The 14,812-nt window shown below is 39.4% G+C and overlaps 1 long non-coding RNA gene across 7 annotated transcripts in view; it reads left to right on the top strand.

Moving 5' to 3' along the window:
- Positions 1-14,812, top strand: part of LOC118318981 — a 55,551-nt gene that overhangs the window by 801 nt on the left and 39,938 nt on the right. The window lies entirely within an intron of this gene.

Below are 14,812 nucleotides of genomic sequence, written 5' to 3'. Positions count from 1 at the left end.
GTTGTTAACTTGGAATATCACGACAGTCACGTGTGGACACATATATGTACAATATTCGTGTTTATGCGATATGCTGATTTAGTCGCTTGTTGTTTTAATTGTGTTTCATATAGGTGTTAATGATTGATATTGAGGTGTGAAATAATGACTGAAAGATATATAAATAATTTGAGATGTGCGTGTGTGCATACGTGTGAGTGCGTGTGCTGTTCAATATGTGTGCACATGTGCAGGTGATATTTTACCATGAGCAAATGTGGCAGTTCCCGTCTCACAATGGATCAAAAGGAAGTTCATCTTCATGTCATCCCAATCCATCTCACCGAGCGCTTCCCAGGAAACTGATATGCCTATGAATATTTGCCCCTATCCTTATGTAGATGTGTCTTAATGGACCCTGACAGTTGTGCGGCTATTATTGATGTATCTGCAAAGCATAATGAAAGTGAAATCACTCCTCAACAATAGGTGGCAGCTAAATGTTGAAAATACTCGGCTGCTTTGACAGGTTAAAATGTATCAAAAAATTACCCCGCCATACCCAGACTGCAGTCATTAGTAAACTAGAAAGATCAAACTCATTTTATCTGAGACACCTTATGGAGATAACTATCATGGACATGTAATGAGTTACCGCTGTATAATCCCCTCATGGTTTAGACCAATTGTGCATTCCGGGACAGACATTCTAAATTAAACCCTGAACTGTATAAAACAATGATGGCAATTTTTCTAACTAAAAACGTAAATTTGCAAATTCCTCTATATTTCGCTAAAATGCTGGTGGTGGGCATTAAAATTCTGGGCACCTCCCAGCTATGGTCATTGTTAATTAAGGCGGCTGTGTTCTGACTTCTTGACCCTCGTAGCTCAAGGGATTTTGATGGGTTATGGAAGAGCTCAAGGAATCTGGCCCGTGGCCCAAGTTCTATCCGTTTTGGTCATCTGCAGTGTTTGATGCATGGCAATTTAAATCCTCTCGTCTAATTAAATGTGATCTGCACTTGTGCTAAATGGCTTTTTTCTGCTCGCTGAGAGATATCAGCTGTCTCTCACGCAAGGTGACATTCCACTTTTCTATTATGCAGGATTATAACAGGTAGGCAGGACTTGGAGGATACAGTGTATGTAGACGGCTGCTACCCCACTGGAAGTCCCTTTTTTTATTTCTGGTGAATAAGTAATAGTGATGAGCACACTGCCAGCCAGGGGGAATCGAAGGGATTTGGGGCTTAATTCACAGCTTAGCTACCACATCTCTGGTGTCAGCACAATGCAAAGTTCAGTGCTAAATCATTAATAAAATAATACCGTCAGTCAGCCAACAGTCAATGTAAAAAATGTTGAATTCTTATACCTTTTCTTTATGGTAAGTACTTGAACTCTGGGACACCACAGTGTCGTGAGTGAAGAACGTGTCCGGTCAGTAAACTAATGACATAAATGAAAAACAATACCAATACTAAAATGTCTTAATTATTTATTGCTATACTATACTGTACTTAACTAATCCGTAACAGAGCGAGTCAGGTGGGGCTGCTTCCTATAAATGGGCAGTATCAAAATTGCCCTTTACTCTCAGCATATTCAACAACTGTACAGCCAAAATATCGGGGGGAACATTTTATGCCTCAAAAAAAATATAGAGAGCACAAGTTGAGCTATGGCAGCAAACTCACTGCTCGAGCCTGCTGATGTTCAGGCAATCACATCGCTGGAAACACCTAGTCATGTTCCAGGCGGCAGGTACAATGTAACACATCCTCCCATTTCTTGCCGAATTATAAGCAGTGGGTTAACGGCCCTTCTGTTCTCTTTCTCCATTGGTGTATGGTAGTGACCTTTCACAATAAACCTATTCATTTTGCTCTCATGGTTAAGCTACTGAGCAGGAAAGAGAAGGCAACTGAGCTTAGCCTGGTTAGCAGTGCTTTTTCTCAATAAAATCCACACCCAGCTGTCCTGAACCATGGCGGGTTTTGTACAGTATGCAGTGTTTCCCCTACCAATGAATTGGGAGGGGTGGCGCCCCCCTGAAAAGTCAAATTAATTTAATTAATTTTGTATTTTACAACATATAATTGTATTTTACATATAATGCCAAGCAGAAGTCATTTAAGGTCACTTCCCTTATACACTTTATTCCTATTCCTGTATAAAAGACTATGCATGAAACTTAACGTGATTTGTGAAACCTAACCCTAATGAGCCCTAAACTCCCCCCAAACCAGTAACCCTAGGGGAAACAATGGTGTGTTTGCACCCTCGGGGTGTGAGCAGCAATCCCACACGTCTTGTTAAGAAAGGAAATGTTATTGCTTGTTGTTATGTTATGTTAATTTGATGTCTTTGTTTTGATGTTGCGATTGTAGCATGATCAAAATGAATGCTGTAAGCCCTAAGAAGTTCCTCCAGTGAACTGTTCGTTATTTACTTCCAAGTAACTGGATAGTTATTAAAATGTCTATTGTGTGTGTCTGTTGAACACAAATCAGACATTATTGTAAAGCTAATTACCAGCTTCTTTAAATACTATTACATGTATCATTGAAGAGATAGAGTAGAGGGTTTGTCATTGCCCATCTAACATTTGCTGATTTAATGCCATTTTTGCCTGTTGTACAGTCCCCTCAAAAACATTTCGAAGGACAAGAAGATTTGCTTATTTTTTTGCATAGTGAAGAAATTTCAGGTTTTATTTCCTGGTATTTAGATCAAGACGTGCAAACAATGTAGGACATAGTATGTTCTTGTTTTATTGGAATATGACTGGCAAGTTTTTCTGGTTGCCAAGGCACTGTTGTTTGGACTGACTGTTTGAAGATGAAAAAAGCTAAAACTTTCTACTCTTGGTTTTAGCCTTGGGTTTCACCCATGAAGACTGCATTTGTTGTTTAAAAGGATAAAGAATACCAGAGAGCATTCTGTGGGAGAAAAGCAGGGAAAATTGATTTGAGCCATTGCACGAACATTGGGCATAGCCAATACAACAATTTGGAATGTCCCAGAAAAGAAAGAAACTACTGTTGTATTGAGCAATAGACATCAAACAGATCGGCCAACGACAACAACAGTTGATGACAAAAACCTTGCTGGAGCTATGAATATTACCCCCAAAATAGCAAAAATTCCATATCAAGAGTCCATATCACATGATGCAAACGACTCATCAGAATCGGAATGCCAGATTAGAATTTTGCAAAGAAAACATTATTCATAAATCCTGGAACCCTCTTCTTGACTGATGAAACAAAGATTAACTCTCTACTTAAGTAATGTAAGGCCCAAAGTATGGAGAAAAAAAGATTGATGTAGTGAGAAACACAGCCAAACTAATAAGGAGTAAATTCAAGACAATAACCCAAAAAACACTGCCAACACAACAAAGGACTTCATTAGGGGGAAAGTGGAAGACTTTAGACCATCCAAGTCAATCACAGGACCTTGACCCAATAGACCTTGCAGCAACAAGTACAGCGGTGAAGAAGAGCCAAGAACCAAACAGCTATCAACCCCTGCAGAGGGGAAATTGCGTAATGCTAAAGAAGATCAGGACACATCTGTAGGGAGAGAGGAGGCACAATTGTTATTATTTATTCATTTTTTAATGCTAATTGCATTGACTTTCATTAATGTTCCCCCTATGCACAGGGAAACAGAGATTATGGTATCCATAGAAAGTTATACAGTGAAACTGCACACTCACCTGATAACGTTACACCCATGCAGATTAGTTGTGCCACCGTGTCACTTTATTTAGTATGGACGGTCAAGGGCCACAATCATTCAGAGGGGTTGCTAAGTAGTAGCTATTGGTGAGATTAGTGGAATTAGATGGTGTTGGTGGTTGGAAAAAATAGCAGGCCTGGCTTGGCTTCATAGCAATTGTCACCCCAAATTTTAGCATCAATAAATAAAATATAAAATTAAATAATTACAATTTTTTGTAGTTAGCAGAAACTGGTGCCAATCATCATTGGCTCCACTGGTTCTCTGCTGTTTTATGACAAATAATCAGGGCAACTTATGTAGCCTCTGCAAGGATATGGATTGGTACGTTCTAATTTCAGTGAAAACGTATGCTTTAGCGAGCCTATGTTTGCATGAGGAGTTTCTTGTCCCTCAGTGGGTTTATTGAGGTCCTTTCAAAAGAGCCCTTTGAGCAAATTTGGCACATTTCTCAAGTCACTGACAATTAAGATGGTGTAGCTACTTGCTTTGACCTCAACAAAGAAAGTGAGTGATTTGTATACCTTTCAACCTGAGCTGCATATTTGAAAGAGTGGGTCTCCGTAGTGCCTCAAACAGAATCCATCTCTCTTGCCTAAGAGCATTTAGCTCTAACACGTAAGCACAATCCTACCGCCCGAAAGGATGACAGGGACAGTGACAGAGAGGTTGCATAATTTGTCTCGGGAAGATGACATATCAAAATGGGATCAACCTGCAGCTGTTTGTGCAAGAAGTGTTCAGGCATCAAGCCTTGTTGAGTGCATGAGATCTGGGGTTGATTTCCCTGTCTATTCATCAGCTTAACATGCTGGATGTATCTGAGTTTTCTTCAGGGTCGTTCTTAGCATAAAAAACGTGAGAAACTTGTGTGAGAGTCGCACGTTTCTAATGCACTGTTTAGACCTCTAAATGCCAGGCAGTGCAGTGGTACTTATAGGTTCGGCCATCTGGTTCTTGGACAGCTTCTTGGTCTTAGAAATCATTACTGTCTGACCTGTTGCACCATGACACAGTAACTGTTACTGAAAGTACGTTTTAAAAACACATGTAAATTGTTTTCCATGATTTGTTCACCTCTGGCAGTTGAGTCATGACTGATAAGACCCAGTCAGGAAGCAAACGTGGGCGTCTACATTATTATTTCCAAAAGACTCACTTTCTGCCCATCCAGACTAAAAACCCTGGAGTTGTCAGACTAAAACGGGACCAGCAGCATTTCCCAAAGCCTCACTTGTAGGAGCTCAGAATCTCAAGAGTGAATGTCAGTTGTAGCAAAAGTAAAGCATTTTACTTAAACATAACTAAAACATATTAGTGTGGATGTAGCCTCAGACTGGAAGGCAGTCGCCCTTGGTGGGGCATAGATGGGGCAAAGGGAAAAGCTATGGAGTTAAGTTCACATTCATGTTCAGTTCATCAAGTTATGAAGTTCAATGAATATGATTTATGTCGGTAAAATAAATAAGCGCGCTGTTGTGCTGACTTTTACCTAAAACTTGCAAAAGTTTGACAACCACTGTCTCAAGTAGATGTGTTGTCAAGAGACTGACTGACCTACAATATGTTAGTTACCTGATACACAAGCTCTCCATTGTTAAAAAATCATTCACACAAAGCATGGAAATTATACTCACTACATGGGATGACAATATACAACTAACTCAAAGGAAACACATCAATAGAGTCAGAATGTGTTACTTTTTAGCAGCTGTACATTCTACCAGAAGCCCTCGTAGTTAAGTGTGCTTAGTGTCGCTGCCAATTTTGAAATGAATACCCTCTCTTGACGTCCGATACTAGCATAAGCAGGCAATTGGCTACAACAAATGGGAATGTGGATAAACATTATCTATCACTTTACGGAAACATAAACAGTCTGTTCACATCACTGCTTTAAAATTTTACAAGCCCAACTCAAGGTAAAACATAGAAAAGGCACCACCAGACAAAAATACACTTAATAATTTAAATCAGAGTGTTAATTCCACCTATTACCGTGACTTTGAATGGCATTTGTTCCTGAGTGGTCAATGTCAGGTAAACAAAGGTAAATTATTGTGATGAATGGTCAAGGTTGAATTGAGCAACATGTGATTTCCTCTAAAAATGAAACCTTTAGTTGTTCTCCACTGTTTGATTAAACTTGACTGCCCTCTGTGCATATTAATGTGATGAAGGGCCCCAAAGTGTCCGTGCTTGATTGCAAGATGTATCTTGATTGCCATTACTTCCGATAGGTTGTCTTAATTTAAGGGGGGGGGTTATTCTTGACAGGTGTCTGTGATGTTTGGTAGTATTTTTCCACTCAAAATGGTAGCGAGACCTTTTTTGGAAGCAAAGGCTTTGAATCAGCACAGAGTGCCCAGGGAAACAAATCAAATGGTCCTAATTCTAACATATTGTCACAGCGCCAGTGGGCTTCTTCCCAGTGGTTCCTTTATAAATTGGGACATAATGCAGCGGTAAGTCAAAGCATCCCTCATTTTTTTATGGGACAAACTCGATGATCTGTGTTCTGAGTGTGGGCTAGAAGACACACACAAACACACACACACACGAGCACTAAGACTCTCATAAGCAAATACAGACTCTACACCTGCAGTATTGTAGGCCTAGCATGGTGGAGATGGCGGGAGGGGATACAAATGCCCCATAGCAGAACCATTCCCGGCGAGCAGATAGCTATAGTCAAGCAAGTTCAAGGTATAATCTTTGTTGGCCCATGAGGGGGACTAATGAGTGACTGGAAGAAGGGGGATGAAGATGATTATACTTTACATACTAACCTTGGCAACTGGGCCTGTCCTTTAATGACGGCATAATTCAGCGTTCACCTTGGGAGACTGCCACGGGTTTTGGTTTATGAGGTCACCCGGGTAACCTCAATCATTCAAGTGCTTGCTCTGTCTTTGCTTCACTGACTCCCCTCAACACACACACAATGCCCCCGTGTTACAGATAGGCTGCCTACCGCCACCACCAGCGGCAGAACAGGTCAAAGCACAATCTTCTTATACTGTCCTTCTCTGTTTGAGATCCTTGTGCTGGGCTGACTTGTAGTTATGAGTGAATTGATAGATGTGCACATAACTCAAGGATTAATCTCCCAGTTTGTGTAACAAGGCAGAGTATTGACTTCAGGATATGGATTGTGTTTATAGCCCATACAATAACTCTGTTAATTTAGTGCAATACTAATTCTACATGACAAGTTGACCATTTAATTTACCATCCAAAGACACTGTTGCTTTCCAGGAAAAAAAATGTTTGTTGTTGAAAGAAAGTCTGATCTCTTTAAATTAAGTATTTGGACACAACTATACTTATTCTATTTTATACTGTTGACTAAAAAATTACCATTGCCCTATGACTGTGATTAAACCCAGTCATTTTAATTACCGGATTTATTGCTATGCTAGCAATCACTTTGTCACTTCTGTCAGCTTTGCAGTAGTTATCTTTTTACAGATGGAAATCTTCATGTCCAGTAGATGTGAATAGAAAACCAAGCAGATATAATTCCTTTAATCAATACAGTGGTTATAGGTGAGCCAGTAAATCTACAGATTTTGATATTTTGCTTTCAAAACGGTGCTTTTAAATCGTTAGTGTGATTTGTTTATCCCTTGTGCTGCAATGATTTTACTGCTATTTACTTACCTTTAGAGTTGACATTTTCTGCTGCTAAATCTCTACCCCCAACCATCACTAATTGATACTAGATCTTATTACGTATTGATCAAAAACAGACTGCACCACGTCCGAGAACGACATCTTATTAGATGATGTATATTTCATTTGGCTTTTTTGCAATACAATACAACACGCTGATGTATTAAAACATCCATTATTCATACAAAATGCCGATATGTTTGACGTATTTATTTTTCAGTCTGGCTTCACAAGCATGCTATTTCTGAAGATGCATGCATTTGACACTCATTTTTGGATCTATTGTATGGGTGGAGCAAAGTGGCTCTCATGTCTACATTATTAAAGGCCTTGGATGTGTTTTCCTTGTCTTCAGCTGATGGAAATATATTTTCACGAAGCTGTGGAGAGTTGTAGCTGCCCAGAAATGTATTAACAGCTTCTGACTTGCTCTGGTGCAAAGTACAGGATGAGTATGCTTGACTCTACAAATATTGCCTGTGCTCCCCGTGTATACAGGAGAAGAGGCTAAGCTTGTGTTTGTGTGGTGATAAGAGCATAGTTTATTTTTCAAGCGTATGAAATCATCATTCTCACTTGTTACGTTAACTCTGTTATGAGTGCATAGCTTCATACGACCAGAAGATTAGAAAGTTTAGGGAAAGGGGCACGGACATGGGTACATTTCTTATTATAGTGGTAAAATTCTGATTCAATGAATAACTATCAACTGACAAAGCCTTTTTTTCAATTAAAATAAAAACAAAGTGAGGCTGCATTGGGGAAGACGATAGCAAACTCACTAACTGAAAACATTGATTCTGTTTATATTTGCACAAATTAATCTGTGGTTCTGTTATGAATAGTTATTTCTAGTAAAACATGTCTCTGTCCAGAGAAAGATAGACTCACCAGCAGTAGATATTCATTTATTTATTTATTTATTTAGCTCTTTTTTTAATAAAGCTAGTGAAATGGTAAACATCTTGTTTGCGGCTTACAGCTGCCACACACTTTTGTAAAGGAAGTTATGATTTCAACAGTAATATCTCGCTGCAAGTAGTAGCCACTTAGAAACACAATGTAGACTGAAATCAAGACCAATGGGATGCATCAAAGCAATCCATAAAAATTATACTGGCAGTATTTTTGACAATGAACATACTGTACAATGACAGTGAATTTGGGGAGAAATTCTAACCTATTCTAACCCTCAATCTCCTGCCTTCTCAATTACACTCAGTACTTAGTCTTGTCAGATTTAGCCATGCAGAGTCTCTTTAATGACGACTTTCAGCTCGTCTTTACAATTTACTGAGAGCTTTGATGCGAGTTGCCAACTCAGATTGCATTCTAGTACCTGTCACGTTTCCACATCGGAAAAAAGGAAGTGGGGTGACATGCAGAGAGACAGAGAGAGAGACCGGGAGGTGTGTTCTAAGCCTAGCAGTGTAGACAATATACTGTATCCAGACACACGCCAGAACACAGATACGGACAGCTTATCGACAGAGACCTTGTCATTATTGGTGAGTGCTAAACTCTTCAACCAGAAGTTCCACTTTTATTTGGCCAGGGTTTGGGCAAAACGGTGGAATTGATCTGAAATTGATCAAAATGCCCGTATGGCTCTCCCATCTAAAGGGGATTTCATTGATCTGCCTAAGTCGTTCTCTATAATTGCTTCAGTGAAGTGTAGGAACAGCAGTTTCAGATGGGTAGGTACCAGAGTAAAGAACACAACTTGGACAATTTGCAGATCCTTAAAGTAAAAAGACCACCCCATCTACCCACCACTCAACACAGCCCAGACTACATCCCTTACAGTTGCAGTGAACCACTAAAATAGAAAGGAAAAGAAGGGCGATTATCAAAGTCAGTTGCACCTGAATGTATAAAACATTTGTTTAAAGTTAATTTTTCAACCAAACATTAAATTATGTATTCTGATAAGGCTGTGAAACGTCCAAATCTTGTCTATCCATATCATCGGCTCATCTCTCTATATCTTGATGCATGGAGGCTTACATCAGCCAACAGGTTTTATGTTGCCATACTGCCACCTAGTGAATGCTTTTAAAACGGTTCCCATCTGATCTCCACATGAGAAGATATTGACAATGTAGGTAGATGCAGCTGCGTGTCTAAGCTTGTTTTGCATAGAACTATTTGATAGCAACATATTTAGGCTTTTGTCAGTGGTAACAGTAAATTAATTATAAGTCTGTAAATATCACCAAGGAGTCAATACAGATTAATTTGCCTGTTTTGTTAGACATGTCAAATTATATGAAACAACAACAAAAAAAATGTTTGGACATAAAATCTGTCATTTAAACTAATCAAACTATAAGCTAAAGTTGCAAGAATCTTGCAGGAACGATTCTGTTTTAACGCGAAGAACAAGCCATCTGTCATCCTCAACCCCCTCTCTTCCCTTTTCACTCTTTTCTTCTCTCTATTCTTCCAAGGAAAAGGCAAAAGCAGACTTTCCATTAGTCCAATCCACAGCAAGTGGAAGAGCTGTCTAATGTAAAAAGCAGAGGCAGTGGTTATGGTTAAGCCTTCAGCGAAATTGAAATTACTCAGCATAGCTTTTATTAGGTACATAAAGTGAGTGGTGAGTTGGCTCCCTGGTGTGTCTGACAGAGACTCATAATAATTGTCATAACACAAAAATAGGAGGGATTCACTGTGTATATCAAAGAAGGAAACTGACGTGCAGGAGCGGGACAGAGGAATAATATCAGAAAGGTCAGAGACCTTTCGTCTACAAACAACTGTTATCCCTCCACTGAAGCAGAGCCTCTTGATCTTCTCTCAGAACATAACACAACATATACAGTTTGTATGAGCAAGGATAGTTGGTCCCAACTTTTTTTTGTATCGGAAAAATCAAAAAGCAAAGCAAATATGTGAGAATTTTGTTTCTAGCTTGTCACTTAGACTTTGCAGTGCAAACACAGATTTTGTGTTTTGTGGCCAACATTTGAGTTTAACTAGACAAGAACTGACAGAAAGAAATAATATGTAGGTGGCTTCAAGAAGAAACCAAACCATTTCCAGTTATTTTTGAGGAGGTTAGGCAATTGTGTGTCTCTTTTTCATCATCTGGAGCCTTTAGAGTTTATTTTTTTTAATCAGACCGTATATTATGTCTCCCAAATATGCAGATGGCGGTCCCTATCTTGTAGAACTGAGTAATGACTAGCCTGGGTAAGTATTGTTAAGGGACTGTTACAGCCGACCCAATGAATTGCACAGCGGGGGCTAATTGAGAGAGAGAGAGAGGCTGAGGCATGATTGTTACATTCTCCAGAGATGGTTTTGTCTGAGGTCAGGCGAAGAGGAATGTCGCCTTATCTCTGCTGTGATTACCGTGTGCGTCAAAAAGCAGATTACACTCATAAGCATTACTTGGTAACAGATATTATTTATTAAAAAGCAACATTGCCTGGCAACTGAATTACTCTCTTAAGATTAATCAGACTCCTTATTCATTCATTTCAAATCCTAAAATGGATCTTAATAATAGATGAGCTATAGAACAATAGAAAGAAAAGAAAATAACCATCATCCCGGTTCTGGTTTTTAATGTTGTGCTGCAGTGATGGGCTATTTTTGCAGGCTTAAATCAATTAAAGCGCTTTAAGGGATGAATTACCCGACATTTTACTGTAAGCATATATTCTGGCAATCTGTTGAACAATGGCATTTGTATAGACATAATTTAATGAACATCTGGTTTTCAGAAGATGCCTAATGATTTCACATTCATCTTCCTCTAAATGGCTAAAGTGCAAGCAATTACATTTTTAATTAGCTGTGAATATGTTTCTGTCAATTCGAGTGATTCATCTCTTAAACATGAAATGTATCACGTGGCTTCCGAAAGGCTGAATTAGTGCTGTTTTTGGAACAAGAGCATGTTGTCTGGGTTAAAAGTTCTGTCATTAGAATATAGGTCTCTCTGAAAATAAATCTTTAATAATTCTTGATATTGTTCTTCCCTCTGCAAAACATGACAACTGGATTAAAGCAATAAAAAAAAGCTTAAAGCAATATACCCTCCCAATTCATAACTTATCACTTATAAATTAAATGACTGGAACACAGATATATTTAATCATTGGGCCTCCGAGTCCAGCCGTTAAAACCCCGCTGTCTGCCACTCAAGGCAAATCAAGAAAATCTCCAGGTCCCTAATGAATACTGTTTGGCACTTCCCACTCTCCAAGACCTTTTTGGACTCCTCAATGTGGTGCTGACATTCATTTCTTCTGGCGCGATCACTAATTCCTCATTAGAAATGATGAGCTTCTTCATAACCTCTCTTTGGAAAAGGTTAGGCCTGTGCCCAGAGGAGAGGCAGGGAGTCCTTCACTGCGGACCTAGCGGAAAGCTTCACAGGGCTGCAGGTATTGATTTGGGGGCTTCAGGTTGCCTCTCCACCAATGTAAGGGTCTGCACTGCAGCATACTAAGCTGATGTGTAATCAATGACTCATACCACAGCCGGCCTCTGTGCACAGCCCCGTCAAATTATACAGTAGCCATCCAATATCTGACATAGTGTGTTTTTAAAACTGCATTCCGGAAGAATGACACACACAGTGCACACACTATAGCCAAACGCGTACAGGTAAACACACTTTGGACGGCACACAAGCCGAACACTATGCATACATGTGCAAAACTTCACACACAAACCACCCTCTGTCTCAGACACACTCTTCAGACAAGCACAAACAACCACTCGCTCCTTCGGGGCTACTTTGATTTTTCTCCCTCTGTCCAGATGAAATGTTTATCATCTCAAATACTCTGTGGGAAAAAAAATAATTTATGATCAAGTTCTAAAACCCAATCCTTCTAAGAAATGGCTGCCAGTTGTGAGATGTGGCCTATCCGTGCACTTGGCCGAGCAGAAGCTCCAGTGTTCCCTCCTCCTCCTCCTCTTCATGGAGCTTAATGATATGCACAAGCACACTCCGGGGCCAGCTTCCCAGAGCATTTAATCCACAGAGATATGATACTATGCTGGATCGTGTGTCATCCATCACAATCTCTCTCCTCTCTTTCTTTTCTTTCCCTCCTTCTCTGTACCATTATGCCGTGCTCACATAGTTTGATTAGGTGTCTATTATCTCTCTGTCTGTGTCTCACATCCATCTGCTTTAATTGATGGAGTCACACAATTCCTGTGAAAACTTAAAAAAAAGTATTTTAGTTTTGTTGCTGAAATACGCTCCATGGAGATTTCTTCTCAATCAAACTGTGCGTCTAATTCTGTTCCTTTTTCCTTTGATACTGAATTATAACAGTTTGAGTGTCTGTATGCGGTGCTTCTCTTTTCATTATAGCAATTCAGTTGCTCTTGTATAGTCTCTTTCAAAAAAACCTTACTGGTGATGGAAATGCGAAGGATCAGTGTCTGTGCACCATAAAGTGATCTGCAGAACTTTGTGGTGTTTAGGGCAGAACATGTAAAACTTTTTCATGCGGTCTAATATAATTTATTGAAAAACGTATCAAAACGGACAAGTGATAAATGAACATGTCACAGATTATTACTTTTCGTTGAAATAAAATGCATCCATTCATTCTATCAATGACAAAAAACTGCATTAGCGTTTCCCTGCAAAATGTTTTTGCTTTTATCAATATAAATTCTCCAGATCAATGTTTTTAAGTCAACACATGCCCATCAATACAATCCTTTATCCATTACATAGTCCATTACATTGTCCCTATGGCTTCCAGACAAGCCATTAGGTAACAAAATCTTGCAAAGGAAACAGAATCTTTCACATCACAGGGCGGTCATCACGATATGTAGCTCCACCTTCGTCTGGGTGCACTACAGAAGACAAATGGATAGCCATTAGTAGTGTATTAATTACATGTGGAGAATTACTCTGTTCATCAATCATGCAATTTTTCCCTCCACCTGTCAAGTGGAATTTGGTGACACAATGAGGGAAACCTATTATGTTCTGAACTCAGCTGTTAACAGCCTGTGTAGTGAAATAGCGAATCTGCTGCCTCTTGTTTCTTCTACAGACAAACACCACCGTGCCACCGCGCTGAGCAAAGGTTTACGAAAAAACTTCAAATAGAACAGACGCAAATTATCACGTCAAGATAGATTAATTGCAAAGATCGGTGAAAGACTAATGATTACCACTGTCACAATGTATAGATGCACAGACATGGCAGTATAACCGCTATTCACTGGCTATCATATATAATTATCTGTTCTTCTCTGCAAGAATGAATGTCAAAGTAGCAATGCATCACAATCTAAAAACCACAAATGATTTCAAATGGTCTTATTTGTACTACTCTACCTTGTTTTTTGAGCTCACAGTATTGCCTGATGTAATGCATCACCATTAGGTTCATACAGTATAGAGTTTCTGCAAAGATAATGGTAACGGATATACAGTACATGAGTGTAATACAAGTGGATAAAAAACATATAATTACATGCTAAATTGTTTATACTTTCATTCCAAGGAATGAATTATAGAAATATTGCGTTACATTGATGATTTATGTCACGATTAAGGCCATTATCCCTCAGTGTCTTCTCTTGAAAAGAACAAGATGGAGATGAAGATGCAGTAGAGACTGTTTTTGAAACTAGGACGTGGATTTGGTCTAAGTCCCGTTCACTCAACACAAGAAGGGCCTCTTATTGGGTACATTCCGTGTATAACCCTATAGGAAATATTTGTGGAATTAATATATTTATATCACATTTTGCCCTTTGTATAACTAGAAAATTAATTGTTGTAGTATTCCTACTCAGCACACCAACAATTGCATCATTTTCTAAATAAGGTCACATTTAGTCTTGTTGCATGAGCAGCTTTGCAGTGCAGTAAGCAGAATACTGGAAAGTCTTTGTTGGGGTATGAATAACTCTGGTGTGGCCCCGAGGCACGGGTATGACAACAGAGGTAAGAACAAACATTTTTACCTCCTCTGAGCCTCTGCACTGCATCCTTGGCCAGTTTAGTGCGTACAGGGCCCCCCGTGAATACACCATGTGATACCATTGACACAGATTATGGATTTCACCTGCTTAAAAATATGCTATGTGGGAGTGTGGAAATGTCAGGGAAGGCACCCAGGCTCTGAGATTTACTGGGAATTTATAGATTAGCAAATGCTGGAGAAAGAGAGGGAATTGTGGAAAAGGGCTCCTCAGAATGCAGCCACTGTTTCCCATTTCACCCCGAGCAAGAACTGATATCTGGCAAAATTTGCATATACATGTATTTGCACAGATCCAATCAAACGTCAAGGTGCCGACACAATTCCAGAATTCAAAGCGGAATACAAACCAGTGTTTCAGCTGTAACTAATGCCCACTGCCCAAGGAAGCGGAGGGGAGGGTGCTTTATCTTTGAAACTGATAACAT

The sequence above is a fragment of the Scophthalmus maximus genome, chromosome 9 (assembly GCF_022379125.1).
Source record: "Scophthalmus maximus strain ysfricsl-2021 chromosome 9, ASM2237912v1, whole genome shotgun sequence".
In the NCBI taxonomy this organism is placed as follows: domain Eukaryota; kingdom Metazoa; phylum Chordata; class Actinopteri; order Pleuronectiformes; family Scophthalmidae; genus Scophthalmus; species Scophthalmus maximus.
This window is presented reverse-complemented; position numbering and strand designations above follow the sequence as displayed.